Source organism: Xyrauchen texanus, chromosome 10 (assembly GCF_025860055.1).
Source record: "Xyrauchen texanus isolate HMW12.3.18 chromosome 10, RBS_HiC_50CHRs, whole genome shotgun sequence".
Taxonomy (NCBI): domain Eukaryota; kingdom Metazoa; phylum Chordata; class Actinopteri; order Cypriniformes; family Catostomidae; genus Xyrauchen; species Xyrauchen texanus.
Genome location: NC_068285.1, coordinates 33168990 through 33181976, shown reverse-complemented (window position 1 = coordinate 33181976; position 12987 = coordinate 33168990). Strand labels below are relative to the sequence as shown.

Genomic DNA, 12987 nt, shown 5'->3' with positions numbered 1-12987 from the left:
GGAGCACCTATTCCATTACAGTGTAATTAGTACCCGTTGTGGGTCTGGTTGGGAATTCCTCCACTGAATATCAGAGCAGAGGGCTAGGGAGGAAAAGGCATCCAGGGAGAAACAGCACATGTGATCGTCTCAGTGAAGGGGAAGGGCGCTAGCGCAAGTGGTACACCTGGTTAGTTGTTCTGTGTTACAGAGTTCTACATGCTCGGCCTGAGAAAAAACAGGTCGAGACGGACTCAACCCGGAGATTGTAGAATCTCGCAAAGGTATTGGATGTTGCCCAGCCTGCTGTTCTACAGATGTTTGCTAGAGAGGTGCCGTTGGCCAGTGCCCACGAGGATGCCAAACTTCTTGTAGAGTGTGCTCAAACCCGCAAGGGGGCAGGCACGGCCTGGGTCTAATAGGCCAATGCAATTGTGTCAACTACCCAGTGGGCAAGCCTCTGTTTGGAGACAGCCGTCCCTTTCCGCTGTCTGCCAAAGCAAACAAAGAGCTGCTCAGAGAGTCTAAAGCTCAGTGTGCGGTTCAAATATGTACGCAAAGCACGTACCGGACACAGCAATGATAAGGCTGGGTCTGCCTCCTCCCGGGGCAGTGCTTGTAATGTAGGTTCATTACCTGGTCCCTGAAAGGGGTCATAGGAAATTTGGGCACATAGCCCGGTTGTGGTCTTAGGATGACATGAGTATCTGCCGGACCGAACTCCAGGCAAGTTTCGTTGACAGAGAACGCTTGCAGTTCTCCATCCCTCTTGATGGATGCGAGCACAATCAGGAGGGCCGTCTTCTGGGAGAGGGCACTCAGCTTAACTGATTCTAGAGGCTCGAAGGGGGTTCTCTGAAGGCCCATAAGTACCACAGAGAATTCCCATGAGGGGAACAGGCATGGCCTGGGAGGGTTCAGCCTTCGGGCACCTCTTAGAAACCTGATGATCAGGTCGTGCTTTCCTAGGGACTTATCGTCCACCACGTCTTGGTGAGCCGCTATAGCGGCAACATATACATTCAAGGTGAAGGGATACAGCCACCCCTCCAGCTTTCCATGTAGGAATGAGAGCACTGACCCGACTGCGCACCTCTGTGGGTCTTCAGAACGGGAAGAACACCAATTTGCGAACAGGTGCCACTTTAGGGCGTAAAACTGCCTGGTGGAGGGAGCTCTGGCTTGGTTGATGGTGTCTACGACAGCTGGTGGTAGACAACTCAGATCTTTCGCATCCTGTCCAGGGGCCAGACGTGGAGGTTCCAGAGGTCTGGGCGCGGATGCCAGAGGGTGCCCTGTCCCTGAGAAAGAAGGTCTTTCCTGAGGGGGATTTGCCAGGGAGGCGCTTTCCCGAGGAGCATGAGATCCGAGAACCAAATGCGGGTGTGCCAATAAGGGGTCACTAGAGTGACATGTTCCCCGTCCTCCCTGACCTTGCACAGCACCTGTGCAAGTAGGCTCACTGGGGGAAATGCGTACTTGCGTAGCCCCCGGGGCCAGCTGTGTGCCAACGCATCTGTCCCGAGGGGACTTGCCTTGAGTCGGGGTTTATGACCTATACTAGGACCAGTCACCGGGGGCAATCGAGATGTTTTGGCTAACCATTTTTTGACATTATCAAAACATAACAGGCAGATTTGCAGTCACAACACTTTATTTAAAACGTGACAAGTAGTATAAAATATACAGAATGACTTGTGACGAAATCTAAGTGCTCTCATATTGATTATGACTTCTGAAGACTTTAACTAAAGCCCTTGAATGCAATACTTTTATGAATATTTTATATAAATGTATCTCTGAAGGGAACTGATTGTCTTCAGAAAGGTTTCGATGGCATTTTCTTTTCATCTTACCTCCGTATAATGCCTAATAAAGTATTGTTTATAAGCGCAGGTCTGCTTTGTGTACAGGCGTTATTGTTATATATAACACATTAAACAATTCATATAAAAACAATTATGTAACGATATGTATATAAGATCATCTTTTCATAGCAAAAATAAATATTTATAAAAAAATGAACCTCTATTTATTTTAGTACTGTGGCTTGAATCGACTTGACTTGAAACTTATCAGGACTCGACTTGAATTGCTTGATGTGAGTCACTGACTTGACTTAACTTTACTTGCTTGATTTGTCTGCACTGCACTTGAGACTTGACTCGAGACTTGATGGTTAAGACTTGAGCTTGCTTGTGACTTGAACATGTGTGACTTGCTGATATATATATATATATATATATCAGCAAGTCACACATGTTCAAGTATATATATACTTGAACATGTATATATATATATATATATATATATATATATATATATATATATATATATATATATATATATATATACTGTATATAGTTTTAGAAGATTTAACCACTGAAGTCAGATTAATTTTATGCTGCCTTTATGTGCTTTTTGGTGCTTCAAAGTTCTGCTCACAATTCACTTTCTTTGTATGGACCTACAGAGCTAAGATCATATTCTAAAAATCTTCATTTGTGTTCAGCAGAAGAAAGTCATACACATGTGATGGCATGAGAGTGAGTAAATTATTTTATTTTTATAGTTTCATTTTTGAGTGAACTACTTGAAATAAGAAAATGTTATCAGAAGATGTGTACCATCACGTGATCATATATTCATATTTGTTTATAGACTGAGGGCTATTCAGTATTCTTGTACAATACAACGTCTATTATATCAGTAGCAATTACATTATTGTACTTAAAAACCTCATATAATATGTTTGTTTATGGAGCCACAAACGTCAGTTTTTTTTTTTCTGCGTTTTTTTTTTATGGAATAACCTCCGATCCATCTGCCCTAACTGGGCCGGCCAACTGCTCCATATTTGGAGTACACACACTCCTACTCACACACACTTACGCTCGCACGCACGCCTCCACACACTCACTCTCTCGGTCACACACCCGCACACTGGAGGTTGTGTTACGGAGCGCTATTAGCTCCGCTGCAGCAGACATCATTGTACTAGCGGAGGGGAGACGTTTCCACCGGCAGTGCGCGATAACGCACGGAGCCCTGGCAACACCGAGAGCCTCGCGCTTCCCTGCCACCTATACCGTACAGTAAGTGCATGCATTGTTTTTTTAATCAGCACCAAACATTCTGCATCCTTTGGATTGTGTTGCTATCTGGGGATAATATGGCTGGGAACTGAAGTACGCAGGAGGAGTATGACGTTTATTTAAAAACCTTTAAAAATATTTACTGTGACATTTGCACTGATTGTTATCTCAACATGTCTGTGATCGACTGGGCGAGACGTGCACTATGTGGTATTTGTCATGTCGATTAAAAATTATATAACTACTTTGAAGTCGCGCACGGGAAGCGGGGCGATTACTTGTGCGCCGTGAGACCGAGCATTGAGCGCTCTCGCTCGGGCTGGAGCAACTGCTCCACTCCGCCTCCTCTTATATCTTCTGGTTGACTTTGACTGTGTATTTTTAAACCGTAATTTAAACAGAAACCTAATGTCCAGTCAGTTGTATTGTTTTTTAAGAGACTGTCACTTGTCGTAGCTGTGCGCACTTCTGCTGAGTCAACACTGTTTCTGGAAGGGTTTTTATGTGAAAACACAATCGCGGAAGTGTTAGGATGTTGAGTTTAGTTTCAGCCCGTTCGAACCGTTCAATTCACGGTGACACGTCTCATGCAAGTGTATTATTATCTGTATGGAGTATAACCCGTACTAGTAAAACTAAACAAGGCTGTGTCTCAAACCCTAGTGAGATGCCTACCAAAGCGGCATTTGTGGGCATCATATCGTATGATTCCTCAAAATGCTGCCTTTGATACCCCAAAATACTCCAAACGCGCCTTTGATACCCCAAAATACTGTCTGTGTAGGAAGCTTACTGTCTGGGAAACACAGTCATTGAGTAAATCCCGTTGTGATGTCACTTAGTTCATCTCTGCTGGTTATATAATGAGCTGTTGCTGTGTATATCTCATGTGTTTGCGATGCTGGTAGTACTACTGTACGCATTTTGACCGATGTGCAACGCCGGCTTTGGTTGCTTTATTAAACCAAACACTTTTTCGGTGGTTATGTAAACAGTTTGTGGAGTCAGCCCGAGGCACATATGATATTTATTTTAGGAGTATCATTATACAAGTCTACAATACTGTAGTACTGTACTATACTAAACTATACTATACTATAATGTACTATACTATAAGGTACTATACTGTACTATACTATACTATACTTACTATACTATACTCTAAGGTACTATACTGTACTATACTATACTGTACTTACTATACTATACTATAAGGTACTATACTGTACTATATTATACTGTTCTATACTATACTTTACAACACTATACTATACTATACTATACTAATACTATACTATACTTTTATTTGTGCACCATACTTAATTATTCAGCTTATAGTCTTAACTTTAAATGAACATAAATGTATTTATGGCTCATGCATGAGTTGCAGCATATACAGTACTGTACTTGCACATTAATGCAACATTATAATATACTATACTATGCAAAATATATCGTATGAACTGAGTTCACTGTGCACAGGTTTTTCACTTCTAATATTATTATACTATAAAATGCTATACAGTATAGTACATGTACAGTAGGTTACATGTCTACTAATCTAATATTTTACTATATACTATAATAATATGTACCATACACTATTCATCTCATAGACTTTGAATTTGAATAAGTTGAATGTGCACACTTATGGCTCATATTACAGTTGCAGCACATAATAAATAATATTGTACTATAATATAATACACTGATTTTACAATTTTGTAAAGTACATTTAAAAGTATACTAATACTATACTATACTATACTACACTATACTGCACTATACTAAAATGATCTGTACCATACCATACACTATTTGTCTTATAGCCTAGACTTTGAATTAAGTTTATTGTGGACATTTATGGCTCATATGACAGTCGCAACATATACTAAAAAAATATTATACTGTAAAACACTATACTGTACTGTGTAGTACATTTACAGGTATACTATACTATACTATACTATACTATACTATACTATACTATACACTATTCTATTCTTATATTCTGCAAAATATAGCTGCCACAGTTCAATTCAGTTCATTGTGTGCAGGTTTACAGCTCATAGGACTGTTAAAATGTAGCAAAAAAAATGTAATGTAGAGGCATTGTTGTTCCTGAAGGGCTGAATAAACAGTACACACAGTACATAAATAAAGGCAGATTTTTTGCATGGTCACTGTGCTTCAGTTTCAGTGTTCTGCTGAGTATTGTTGTTGCATGCTCAGTTATCATGCTTATTATTAGTTTACATTTCCAAGGCTCTTGGATGATTAAGAAATCCTTGGGCTTTTAATGAAAATCCTATTGTTTCTGAGAGTGGCTGGATTAGTATTTCCTCTTTTTCTGTATGTTTGTAAAACATTTCCACCCGCACGGGCTGCCCTTTGCAAACTTGTACTTGGGGACTTAGCTGTCTGCTCTGATTATGCAGTGAATTATTTTTCAGAGGGTTTTGCGTGGAAGGGAATTGCTCAGTGCTTCATAACTCAGTAAGCAAATCTCTTTTTGATGGCCCCAGCACCATTTATTGTTAAATGCTAATGAGTAGTAGTAATTAAGACACCAAGTATGGCCTGATCACAAATGCTCTGTTGTGTCTGCTCATTTGTTCAGTTTTTTTCGACAAACTACACGCACACACCTGCCACTTCTGAAGTGCCCATTTTTTCCTCTTAAAACTATGACAAAGTCTGTGGAGTTGAGTTTGCCGTACACAACTGAGCTTGTGATAGGTGCAGGTAAGTCTAAATTTACATGCTAGAGTGCCAATGGAGGGACACACCTCTACCTGCAGACACTGCTTACGTAATACTTCTGTGATTGACAGAGACAGTATCTGCCAATGGGTGAGCAGAGCCAGCTGGACCAGAAATTTGTTTACACATTGAAGGGGTGGAGCTGGAGTCAACCAGATTTCACCCTTTGTTGGAAAATGAGTGTTAAGTTAGGCCTATCCAGGCAAGCTCTCAAAGTACACTCCTTCTCAGGCCATGAACTCTAGATCTGGGCCACAGTGTTCTGCAGCATAAAAGGCAAATTCATGTTATGGACTTTTTTTTCACCATTACTCAACATTAAGAGCTCTGACTGTCTTGGCTAAAGCTGCCTTCTTGGATTGGAATTGGAGGAATGACAATCCACTAGAGATGGGTTACTATGGCCAAGTAGTTATCCAGGAACCGACTAGATGATTAGTGTCCTTGTGCATTGTCTGCACATGTGCCTGTCATTGACTGTCCTAAAGAGTATCACATAGCAGTTTTTGTGTAAGGGTGCGAGTCGAGTATGCTTGCCGTACATACGGGAAGGGGGGGTTACCTGGCTACATTGCAGATCTGATGAAACAGGTGTAATAAGAATGTAGCAGCTTGTGAAATGTCCTTGTATTTATAAGTATAATGTTTTACCATCACTCCATGCTGTGTGAATATGTATGTTGTTTGAGAAACAAGTGTTGAACTGAGGTTGGCTAATGCGCTAACGCTACCTACAACACATCACATGCGCTTGAAACATCACTTCCATCAGCTAATAAATTGCGAGCGCTTCCATGTAGTAACAAATTGTTAAGTGTTCCATTTGGAAAATTGGACACTACACGGCTGAGTGCATAGTATATTTTGTAAGTGCACAGTGTATAGTGTGTCATTTGGACACAGCTTTTGTCTTGTTGGCTAAGTTAGCGCTAGCTAACTTAAAATTGAATGGGACAAGCCTTTACTGTCGGCGTGGTGCAAAATATGCTTTATTGATTTATAATGGGATCTAGGCTATTTGCTTTTGATGCAACGTTCACTTCCAATGTAGACAGGGTGTTTGGCAACCCACCGATGAATCGATTTTGAAATGATGTTGTTTTGCACATTCCTACAGTCCACGTTTCTAGACCTTGAATGTAATACTTCAAGGAGACATTACATTGTAACACTTCTAAGAGTTCAGCGTCCTTTCACAGTGTCAAAGTCTAGCAGTAGGGAGAGACTATAGGGAAGGGAATGAGGAAAGGAAAGGGAGGAGATGGGGATTGAATGAGCAATGCTGTTCCAGACCTTTATAGTTCTTTTCTTTCATCTAAGCTCTATTCATTTGCTCTCTCTCCATGGGTGCAGTACATGTGCCTAACCTGCTTTTGTACTCCAGCGCTCAAGAGCTTTTTTTTATATTGAGATGAAAAACATTCCTTTCTTCAGTGAGTGGATGTCAGTGTGCAGGCTGCTCATCTTCCGTGTGACTCCCCGTGACGGAGAGAAGCTTTCGTTTTACCTCAGAACAATGCAATGATTGTAAACTTGCTTGAAACTGTTCAGTGTTCAGCAGAAGTGTTGACTTCTCAGACTGTATTTGCGTATTGCATAATGTGGAGCTTCAGTCTCATTAATGAATCTCTTCATCCATCCAAAAGCAGTTGATTCTGTTCATTATTTGAATAGTTAAAATAAAGCACTTGTATGAATAAATCACATTCAAGCCTCTAGAATTCCTGTCAAATCAAGCTCTACAGTGCTGCATTAGCTCAGAGAGTAACATACATATGACTTCTAGACCGGCAAGTTATTTTAAGTATTTGAAAGTCAAGAATAATAGGGTCATGCCTTTAAGCGGCATGGGCATATTGTAATTTCGAGTTATGTGCATGAAAATGACTTTCAGATTATCTTTTTCTGAATTATCGTTGATGAGTTTATGAGCTGTGATTTCAAAAGCGTCAACACCAACAATGGCCAAAGTCAATTCTACAGTTGATTCAAGTGACTGATTTGCAATTTCCAGAGCCATACTTCAGTAATATTAAAGTGTTGCTTACAACAGCACTGAAGTCAACTAATGTTCAGCTGATGACTCACCCTTCACATCTTGTGTAATGCATTTTTTTGTTTACTATCATGCATAAATAAGTCATATACATTCTAAAAAGCGATGCAAGCATATTCAGTTTGCTTATTTCCTTTACAACAGAAACAAGGGCCTGTCAGTTTGCTCATTGTTTATTTGTTAAGGCTACATCTGTATTATATTTCCGACTTGAAGTCATTATCATTATATTGACTGCCTAATTTGGAAGAAGAAGCTTACCAAGTGCACTTGAATGCAGTATTGGGTCTTGTCAGTCAACATATCTGAGGCTTTATAGTGAAGATGTGACAGAGTCAGATATAAAGGGAATCAATGCCTGAAGTCCTGAATGGCAGAGTGTGAATTGTGGAGCAGCTCTGTGTCAGTGTGGGGGGACGATGACCCCTCTATGGGTCGCTGTCCTCCTTTGGTGTGGATATCAGAATGCTAGCTGCTCCCTCTGGGCATATCCAGACAGTAGAGCCACTATTGATGCCACTCTTTATCCATGGAATTAACAAAGAACAGCAAAGCTTTTCACTCATGTGCAACTGGTTTGGAACACAGTGAAAAAAAAAACACTCTTGAAGCCAGTCTTGTTACTGAAAGCCTTAAGGAGCACAATCATTGTCTTTAATGCAGTTCATCAGCGATAAAGAGGACGATGGTTCTTTGTATAACTACCCTCAGGAAAACGCCAGTCTGAAAAGCTCAATTTGCAATGGATATTGCAAAAACATTATGTATAAGTCAATTATTGAGGCAGTATACAAAGCTAGTTCTCTGTGTGCTTGATGTTAGTGTACATCCATGTCTCTCAACCTTTTTATCACAACAGTTGGCCTTCATTTATATTTAATGGTATTCACAGTGAAGGTTTTCTCTTGAATTGCCTTTCTTGTTATGAGGAACTTGGTGGGAAAACATGATAAAACTGCCCACCTATTTTTAGACTTTATATTGTCAGTTTCATATCTGTTATAATTCTTTTAGTATTCAAATGTGATAATGTGCTTGTATATAAGTGTGTTACAGCTGAATATTTTATCTCTTCTCTTGCTTCAAAAGAAAGCAGAGTGTTCTTTCTTTCTTTCTGAAATGTATTACATTATGCAGCTGCAGTAATTTAGCTTGTTTTGCATATACTTGACAAACAAAGGACAGTTGGAAGAATTTTACCAGCTTTAGAGTTACAAACTCTAACAAATATTAAAAAAATATGACCATTCTTTCGGTGGCAGAATGCCATTCTTCCTGATGCACTTGGCAGATAAATAGGACCAGTTGGACCTTCAGACCCCCACTTCAGATTCTGTGAGGATTGGCCAACAGAGGTCTGAAGATTGCTGGATGGTGAATGAGTGTTCTCATTGTCAGGTGAAAGTGATGGATAGGGACCTGCCAAGCAGCACATGTCTCACAGTGGGTATCAGAATGGAATACATCCAGCACAAAGGAGGATACGCAAAGAGAGAGGAATTCAATAACAGGAAAACTGCATGGATACAAACAATCTGTTGAATACCAAAATCCACCCTTACCACTGTTATTTTTGGCATGATATATTCTTTCCTTATTATTCATGCTTTATTATTTAGATGATGTGCAATACCCAGGCCTGGCTCCAAAAATGAGCTAACAAAAAAGTACCACTGAGTGCTATAACACCACCATTTTTGGACATGGTACCCTGGTAATACCATGTTTTATAACAAGCTCAGCCCACCCTTGCAACTCCTGCCCCCTTTCTTGCATGGGGTACAGTACAGTAAACATACCATCGTACAGCTATTGTGTCAAATGGTAATACCATGGTATATTGGTACAGTATATACCATAGGATTGTTTTTGGATGGAATTTGAGTGGTACAAGTCCAAAAAACCCAGGGTAACAGGGTAACATGGTACTTATTATTTATTTTTTGCTACTGACAATTATACAGCACACCCTTAGAGACCTATGGCCCATCTTACATCTTACAGCTTCTGCTGGGCCTTGCAGTCCCTAGCAACCACTCACCTTAGCTATCGTGTGGACAGAACATGAAATTTGTGGAAATACACAAAGTTTTTGGGCTGGGTGCAGGGACTTAGGGAATTTATTTCAAGCTGTACTTAGTGCAGTTACAGTAGTTTGAAGGAATTTCCTGAAGTTAAGGTTGGCCTTGAACAGATGAAGTGTGGTTATGATGAATGGGAGACACAACAGAGAAAAAGCAGGGTGATGCAAAGCAAAATACTGGGTGCTGAGATAAAACAACTAAACAGCCACCCCAGTTCCATCCCATTTCCCCTCTTTAGTGATGTCATTCGATCGGTGGAGACTTGCCGGTGTTTAGAGGGAGAGACACTCTCCTCCTCTTGTGGAGTTATCCCATAAAGTCTTTCCAGAGAGGCTCTCTGAGGAGGCAGCCAGACAAGCATTCCTACATCTCACATCTCTATTGCTCATTTATTTATGTTTTTTCACAAATCCCTCCAACAATATGTTTCTGAGCTTGTGTTCAATGTGGGAAAACCCTAGACAATGAAACAGGGACTCAAGCCATATACAGGGACCAGAACTTGGGGTGGGCTCTTTTGATTTGGGCCAGTGAGTAACTACCTAGCAACCATTCAGAACACAAGTAACCACATACCATTGCGTTAAAAACACTTCAAAAACCTTAGCAACTGCATAGAAATGTCAAACACAAAGAACAATATGTCGTCATGGTGGCTACTTTTGCAAGGGCAATCATCGCTTATAATGGTTAAACGCTATTTTAGATCTTAGCTTAAGAACTAAGCTCCAAAAACCCTGTCAGTGATAAATCTGAAGGTTCTAGATAAATAGGCCATCTCCTGGACTTTTGTACAGAGTCAACAGCTGTCAGTACGCTGAAACAGCTTTGGGATGAGGAGGTTTGCAGGTTGAATGAGCAGCAGGCACTGTTCTGATCAGCCTTGACACAGATGAATGAGGTTAATCTGAAGGCCACCGTGTAAAATACTATAACAGGTTTCAACAGTGACAGAGAGAGTATTTACCCAAAAATACTGCATAGGGAAAGTCCAGCTATCTAATTTTGTATGGTACTTCTCTCTTTATCATTACCCAACCTAAACTGCCATGGCAGAAACTGAATGCAAAAGGGCAAATGGTTCTACAAGGCATGAAAATGTTATTGATTTTGGAACAAGCTATACTTTGCAATCGCTAACCCTTGTATACTTTTACCAGGGGTTAAATTATGCTGGAATGATCAGGAGTGGCATATCCAGACTTTCGAATAAAAAAAGAAAACAACATTGGCAGTTTGTTTGTCATTCCATTTAATTTCCTGTATGCTCCAGTTCAGTTTTTCCATTTAAAAGTCTTAATTTAGTGAGGGTACTTCCGTAAGATCTACACTTGTTCAAAAAGGTCTACTCTTCCCAGCTTGCACTTTGCATTGGTTTACCAGGAACTTGAAGCTTGTCTGGATATTCTGAAGAACATCTCTGTGTTTACATATCTGACAGAGTATCCATGAGGTCATCCAAATCAAGTTCATGGCCATGAGGTCACCCCAATAAAGTTCACTGGGCCATGGCATTGCGTATCAACAGAAGTGTCATACAAAACTAGGCTGCAACAAGTCTGTTATGAACCATGCAAATGATATTATGTTGTCAACTCTTTGAATTTACCATGATGGGGAACCATTTATGTACTCTGTACTAAGGACATAATGGAAATCCATATTGAGCGTTGTAAAATAAAGTCTCATTGTAGCTGTCACTGGATATCGCCTCTTGAACATTTTTTCCCAGACACACAAATATATACTACAGCCTTGCCTGTGCTGCTGTTAAACATTTCATGTTATGTCCAGAATTGCTATTTATTTATTTGATTATTCACAGTTTGAGAGAAAGTGGAGGAGCCTTGGTGGGAAAGGCACCGAGAGGGTTTGTTCAGCAGTAAGGTTTCTTGTCCAACAAGGAGCATTTTGAATGCAGCCTGGTATCCATCTCCTGAGAAAACACCTTCTAATAACAGAAAACATTTCCTAGCTAATTGCAGAAAGGCCCTTGCTGTCCTCACATTCTTAGCTACCCCTTCCTTGACAATTGTGGGTGGGGCATATTCATTATCCTATAGCATGAGTATTTTTCTATAATCTAAAAAGCGATGGTTTGGTTAAAGGGATAGTTCACCCAAAAATGAAAATTCTCTCATCATTTACTCACTCTCATGCCATCCAAGATGTTTATGACTTTCTCTATTCTGCTGAACACAAATAAAGTTTTTAGAAGAATATCTCAGCTCTGCCGCGACCCTGTACACAGGATAAGCGGTTGACGATGGATGGATGGATGGATCTCAGCTCTGTTGGTCTTCACAATGCAAGTGAATGGTGACCAGGACTCAGAAGGCCCAAAAAGGACATAAATGCCACATAAAAGTAATCCATAAGACTAAATGTATTTAAATCCATACCTTCAGAAGTGAAATGATTGGTGTGGGTGAGAAACAGATAAATATTTATGTAACACTGTGGTGTGGAAGTGACTTTCACTTTTACATTAAGCCACCTACTGGTTGGGGCTGGTAAAACGTGGTGATTTATTGTAAAAAAGGAATTAAATATTGATCTGTTTCTCACCCACACCTATTATATCACTTCTGAAGACATGGATTTAACCACTGGAGTCATATGGATTACTTTTATGTTGCCTTTATGTGATTTTTGGTAAATGATGAAAGAAAATTATAAAATAATTTTCATTTTTGGGTGAATTTTCCATTTAAGTGGTTAAGATCCATGGTGATTGATATTTATTTATTATTAGTTGGACTTGTTCCTGGATCAACATTTCTGTCAAACAGATTTTAGGGTTAGGGTCAGGGGTAGGGTCAGGGTTAGTGTTAGGTCTGGGTTTGGGCCTTGGACAACATTCTTATCAACCAGTAATTTATCTGTGATTTTAGGGGTAGTTTAAGGTTAGGGCTTGGAATAGGGTTAGAATTATATTTTTTTGACACAAAGATGTTGATCCAGATCAGGAACATGTTTTTCTTGACAAAGTCACAGTCACTCTGGATTC

The 12987-nt window shown here is 40.0% G+C and overlaps 1 protein-coding gene across 2 annotated transcripts in view; it reads left to right on the top strand.

Annotated features, from left to right (window-relative positions):
- Window positions 1-2910: 2910 nt before the first annotated feature.
- The window catches only part of atxn1a (ataxin 1a), a 126473-nt gene continuing 116396 nt past the window's right edge, over window positions 2911-12987 (top strand). For both annotated transcript variants that reach the window (XM_052135426.1, XM_052135425.1), the window contains exon 1: window positions 2911-3074. The gene's annotated coding sequence lies outside the window, so the exon portion shown is untranslated. The remainder of the gene's footprint in view (window positions 3075-12987) is intronic.